Source organism: Equus asinus, chromosome 25 (genome assembly GCF_041296235.1).
Source record: "Equus asinus isolate D_3611 breed Donkey chromosome 25, EquAss-T2T_v2, whole genome shotgun sequence".
Lineage (NCBI taxonomy): Eukaryota > Metazoa > Chordata > Mammalia > Perissodactyla > Equidae > Equus > Equus asinus.
The window spans coordinates 13,274,365-13,281,253 of record NC_091814.1 but is presented as its reverse complement, the minus strand read 5'-3'; positions in this window follow the sequence as shown (position 1 = coordinate 13,281,253).

Here is a 6,889-nt window from a genome sequence, read left to right as displayed (position 1 = left end):
AAAGCAGGGGAAAAAAAAAAAAAGAAGATTGGCAACAGTTGTTAGCTCAGGTGCCAATCTTAAAAAAAAGTCTATTATGTTTACAGTAGTATTTCTTGTACACTTTTCCTTGTACAAGTATAGTTTTTCAGCTACATTATGGGTAAGATAGGCTTTCGCTGGCTTGCCTAAGAAACTAATCACTACTTTATAATACTTCTTTAGGAGAGGGTATTCTTGGTTCTAAACAGCCTCCTTACATGTCTCTTAGAATACAACCTTTGTGCAAATTGGAAACTGCTTGTATGTATACCACCTAAAACACACTGAATTGAAAAAGGCTGTTGCTGGGCTTGTGCTTCAACTTTACAAATATAATAATGCAACTGTCAGTCATTTGCAACCTTAACGCCACCTTAGGTGTGTTCACAACCTCTGCTTTCTCTGTTATATTGCTGTTGGTTCCAAGCACCTAGCGTCTCCCTCAAAGGGCTGTGCTTATTTACCAAATCTGGCAGGATGTGAAAAGGAGAAATGGTTTAAAGGAAAGTCGCTCACTCATGACTCTCTGCTCATGTTTCCTGTTTATAATGTTTGTGGCACAGTGCCCACACTTCCACCATTTATTCCCACAATGATCTTGGACAAACTTCTTGAAGTCCCAGTTTCCTCCTCTATTATAGAATGTGGATACTGCAACCACCACTGCCTCGTAGGCGCAGCTGCAACTGATGTTTTCAATGTCTCTGACAACAGAATTAAACGGAAGCTTCAGCATCCTACCCCTTCCATCATTTCTTTACATGATTTCAATCTCATTGGTCCTACTGATTCTTAGCGAAAATTAGTGGACCATGGAAAGTCTCTTCAATTTCTAGGAAAGGCTCTCCAATTTCCAGCAAAGGCATTTCTTTTTTTTTTTTTTTTTAAAGATTTTTATTATTTCCTTTTTTTTCCTCCCCAAAGCCCCCCGGTACATAGTTGTGTATTCTTCGTTGTGGGTCCTTCTAGTTGTGGTATGTGGGACGCTGCCTCAGCGTGGTCTGATGAGCAGTGCCATGTCCGCGCCCAGGATTCGAACCAACGAAACACTGGGCCGCCTGCAGCGGAGCGCGCGAACTTAACCGCTCGGCCACGGGGCCAGCCCCAAGGCATTTCTAATACCTTAAATAAAGGCACTACACAGTTCTCTTAAAAGTCTGGAGCATCCAATTTGATAGGAAGTCATCTTTAGGCATATATCTTCCATACCTCCCAAATAGGTTTTAGCAACCTAAGATAGGAATAATGCCTTTTTTTTTTTTTTTTGCCCTGTCATATCTCCCTAAATGCTTCAAATATGTTCGCTGACTGACTAGCCAAGATGCCAACTCGGGAAGCTTGTACCTGTGGTGACCAAACTTTTAGTCCTCAGATTAGTGCAGGTCCTTTATTCTTTCAGCAAATATTAGCAGAGTGCCTACTATGTGCCAGATGCTATCCTAGGTGCTTGAGATACATCTGGAAAAAAAGATCCTTGCCTAGTGAAATCTTTGTCCTTGACAATATTTAATTAGTCTTCAGTTAAATGATTAAAATATGGACAATGGAGTGAGTTTTTCATAAAACTAAATATATTCAATTTCTAAATTCTAAGATTATTTCCTTCCCACCCATTTTTTGTTGAACTGATGATGACTGTAGATACTAATTTTTATTTTTATTTATTTATTTAAAAAAATTTTTTGGGGGGGCCGGCCCAATAGCGCAGTGGTTAAGTTTGCGTGTTCCGCTTCTCAGCGGCCCGGGGTTCACTGGTTCAGATCCCACGTGCAGACATGGCACCGCTTCTCAAGCCATGCTGTAGTAGGCATCCCACATATAAAGTAGAGGAAGATGGGCACAGATGTTAGCTCAGGGCCAGTCTTCCTCAGCAAAAAGAGGAGGATTGGCAGTAGTTAGCTCAGGGCTAATCTTCCTCAAAATAAATAAATAAATAAATAAATAAATAATGAAATTAAATTTAAAAAATGTGTTTTAAAGATTGGCCCTGAGCTAACATTTGTTGGCAATCTTTTTTCTTTTCTTCCTTCCCCCAAAGTCCCTAAGTACATAGTTGTATTTTCTAGTTGTAGGTCCTCCTAGTTCTGCTATGTGAGGTGCCACCTCAGCATGGCTTGATGAGTGGTGCTAGGTCCATACTCAAGATCCAAACCAGCGAAACCCTGGGCCATCGACGTGGAGGGGGCGATGATAACTACTCGGCCATGAGGCCGGCCTGATACTAATTTTTAAATGTCCTAATTTGGTAAACGAAAAAGACAACAACCCTAAGTTTGCCCTCTAATATTTTCTTAAAATGTTATGATTCTGGGGCCTGCCCGGTGGCGCAGCGGTTAAGTGCGTACGTTGCACTTCAGCAGCCTGGGGTTCGCCCACTGGGATCCCGGGTGCAGACATGGCACTGCTTGGCAAGCGATGCTGTGGTAGGTGTCCCATATATAAAGTAGAGGAAGATGGGCATGGATGTTAGCTCAGGGCCAGTCTTCCTCAGCAAAAAGAGGAGAATTGGCAGCAGATGTTAGCTCAGGGCTAATCTTCCTCAAAAAAAAAAAAGTTATGATTCTGAAATCTGAAACTGAGAACTATGCTAATTCAAGCCAGGATCACAACATTTTATAATGCAAGTCTTGAACAAAATAAAAAAGGTTCAAAGAGAAAGGAACTCAAAATAACCATATTTAGTACTTTCTGAGTCAGTCACTCCAGCCAAGTTGTATGTTCATAACTGTTTGGCTCTCCAGAAGAAGTGTTTGCTTATTTTTCCCATCGTGGCCAATTTTAGGCTACCAATGTAATGGCACTGAAGGTGGAATCAGGAAGAAATGGGCATAAGTAGTTCTCATGAGCCAATACCAGTGAGATCCAGCTCTAGGACACTACTGCTCCAGTCTAGTGTGAATTACAGTATCCGGTCAGGCAGCAGGGAATGTTGAAAAGAGTGTGGACTTTGAGTTCCAACTCTACCACTTACTTCCACAGTGATCTTGGACAAGCCTCTCTACGCCCCACTTAGGCAACATCTGGGAATGAAGGCAGAGGACATTTATCTGTTGTCCAATTACATGTTCATGTTCTGTACTGAGTGTAGGTTTATAGACCCTGTCAGACAGAGAAATAATGACTGGAAAAAAACATGGACCCTCCTAAAAAAGGCTGTCTACATTTTTTATCTCGTTGAAAGAGATTTGTTTTTAAGCACATTTTCTAATTAAGGAAATTGAATTACATATGTCTAGGGGTACAAATACATATAAAGGCACCAAGGCTAAAAGCAAAAAATCAGGTATGATATCAGATGTGTCAAAGAAGGACAGAGAAAAAGACAATCTGAAGTAAGTGAGAGTCCCACATAACTTTCGTCTTGAGTTTCTTCTGTTCACAATCTGGGAAAAACACCTTTCCAATCTACCTTCTGAGACCCAGCCCTTGTTTCTCCAAACTCTACACTCCTGTGGATGTCATTATTGGGTTCATCTGTTTGGTTACTACTATTTATTGAAAATTTGTAGGATGCTCACAAAATCTCTGGAAAGGCCAGAAAGTCAGTTAGGCTTGGAGATTCTGTAACCAGGAACATTACCCAAACCACACAGAGAGAACTGTTCAACCAATGATGCTACAGAACAGGCATAATATTTGACATAAACACTACAACTCGTTCAGCTGACACTGAGGACCAGATGCCAGAAGTTCTGCTGTTGCTGCCACCACCGCTGCGGAACATCTCTTCTACCATCCTCACCAAAAGGCAGGTTCTACACACGCCTGGTTCCCCACATACCCACCCCAAAATGATGTCTTCTATAGGTGTGTCTGATTGGCAAAGGCTAGGTCACATTTCTGTGCCTTAAGGGGGAATGGAGGCTCAGAAACAAAGTTTTGGCTTCTAACTTGGAGAAGCAAAATTTATAAAGTGGGAAATTCTCCAAACATGGGAAGATTGTTCAAAAGATGCCAGATGGCCATAAAAATAAGTGAGGACTATATATACTGCTATGGAGTTATTTTCAGGATTTAATTGCTAAAATATAGTTTCCAAAAAGTTGAGAACATGGCTCTTGTACAAACATAAAAGGGACATGTCAAAGATTTTATTCAACTCATTAATCAATAAGGGGTTAGTAAGATATTAAAACTGGTTCCAATAAGAATGTAAGTGACAGCTATTTACATTCTCTATTCAGTAGGATCTACCAGACAAAATTCATTTGCATTGCTATGTACAGGAATCATTTGCATAGTTGATAGTTTCTTACAACTTAACTCCACCCCTATGGAATTGTGAAATAGCCTAGTCAGTAGCAAGTCAATCAAAGTTGCACACCCTTCTAAAAGCAGATAATCCTGCCCCCGCCTCCAGGATCCACTAGACAACGTCTAGCACTCCACTGAAAGGTCACCTGATAATCTCTTTTGCCTATTTCTAAGTACTGAAAATTTTTTCTTAACACAATGTTAAGTGAAAAAAAGCAAAGTAGAGAAAACTATGTATAATATATTACCTTTCTCTTAAGAAAAGAGGGATACTAATATATATGCTTATCTTTTAAAATGGGAAGTTAAACTACAAATTTTTTAAATGGCTACCTATCGTCAACAGAGGAAGGGAATAGTATAGAAAGGACAGAACTACAGGCTAGACTTTGAATATGCTTCATTTTGGTGATTTGGCTTTGGATTCATATAAATGTTTTATAATTATAAACAAAATTACATAAATTTAAAAAGTATCCCTAAAAATCAGAAATAAAATGAAACAAATGAACCTAGCGGTGCACGCAGGTGGTGGCATACCCACAGCGGAAACAATTCCAGGAGACTTTAGACACAGTGACTCACTTACATCCTTAGTGGGATATGGCCTAAGGGGAAAATATCTGCTCTCCTTTAAAATCTTAAAATTGTTCTCAGTAATAATCTTTTTGGTGGTAGGCTTGGTATTGTTATTCTAAAATATTATGAGATACATTAAATAAGTACTTATGTTGGTATTTTAGAGAACCAAAATTTTCAGCATGTTTGAAAAGAAGTACAGATGTAAAACTGATGAACTTAGGTAAAAACTCCATACTCTTGAATTTGAATTTGAAGGATCAGCGTGAGCTTGAGATCCATATAACATATATATGTAATTTCCTACGTCTGCCTATCGAAAGGCTTAGAAACAATGGTCAATCTGGTCAATCCAGGCACAGCGCTGGTGCCTAGATATGGTACTTAACATTTCCACTAAAAGGAACCAGATCTCCTTGGAGAAATGGCTGATTCCAGGTCTGGGACAGGAATTGTTCAAGATAAGCCTGCAATGGCTTGCTGTACTAGAAAGAAAAGAACGTGTTAAAGAGTACTAAAGTCATGTCAAATATAGAGACTCAGGTCTCAGAAGCCAATTTGAATAAATTCCCACTGACCAAAGATGGGATAATACAAATAGCAATAAGGATGAAACTACAATGGATTGAAACATATAAAATATGGTTAAATCTATAAATTCAAAATGATACAAAAATAACTCAATGGTTTTGCAATGTATGGACCTTATTTGAGTCTCAATTCAAACAAACTATTTTTAGAAATGTATAAGACAAAGAAATGTGAATACTGATATGATGTTTGATGACATTAAGAAATTATTGTTTATTTTCTATGTGATAATGGTATTGCGGTTATATTTGTTCAAGAATCTTTACCGTTTAGAGATACACACTGGAATATTTATATATGAAATAATCTGATGTCTAGGATTTACTTCAAAATAATCTGGGTAGTAGGAATGTAAATAAAACAAGATTGGCCATGTTTTGATAACTGTTAAAGCAGGATAATGGTTCGTGGGCACTCATCTTACTATTATCTCTACTTTTATGTATGTTTAAAATTTTCCATAATAAAAATCCTTTTTTTAAAAAAGCCGGATGTCCACAAAGATGAAAATATCTACCACAGATGAGAAGATTCAACATTGTAATTATGTTGAATCTCCTCAAAATTACATGTATATGTAATTTTATATATATACATATAGCAATTCAATATAAATATAAATATATCAATTGAAATAAAAACTCTGGCAGAAATTTTCAGGAAAGTTCATAAACTGACTTTAAAAACTCATGGAAAAGTTAACATGCTCAAAATGCTAAGACAACTTTGAAAAAGAAGAACGAACATAGGTATGGCAGGGGTGACTTGCCCTACTAGACACCGAGACACAGACAAAGCTGTTTTAATTAAACCTGAGTGGTACTGAAGGAGTGATAGATGAAAAGAACAGATCAGTGAGCTTGGAAACTGACCCACGCCTATGTGGAAATTTAGTACATGACAGAGGTTTCCCATCAAAAATGGGGAAAAATAAAATAAGTTCCCTGCCTCAAACCACACTCAAAACTAAACTCCAGATGAAATAAAGACCTAAAAGCAACAACAACTCTAAAAAAAGAAAAAATATTACACTCTAAAACTGTGAGAATTATAGGAGTGTATCATTATTACATTGGGATGAAGAAAACGTTCTTAAACGCATAAAAAGTATAGATCATAAGGTAAAAGCTAAATAAATTTTTCTTCATCAACATTTTAAAATTTCATATAGAGAAAGTCAATATAAGCAAGTGTAAAAGACAGACAAGAGACTGAGAGAAGATATTTTTAGTATACATAACTGTCAAAAATTAGTAGCCAGAACATATAAAAAAGCTCCTACAAGTCGCTAAGAAAAAGCAACAGTACTATAGAAAAATGAACAAAAGATATGAACAGGCATTTCACAGAAAACTCAAATGGTCAATAAATGTGTGAAAAGGTGCTCAACTTCATTAGTAATTAGGAAAATGCAAATTGTAAAAAATCGCAGTTTATCTCGCTC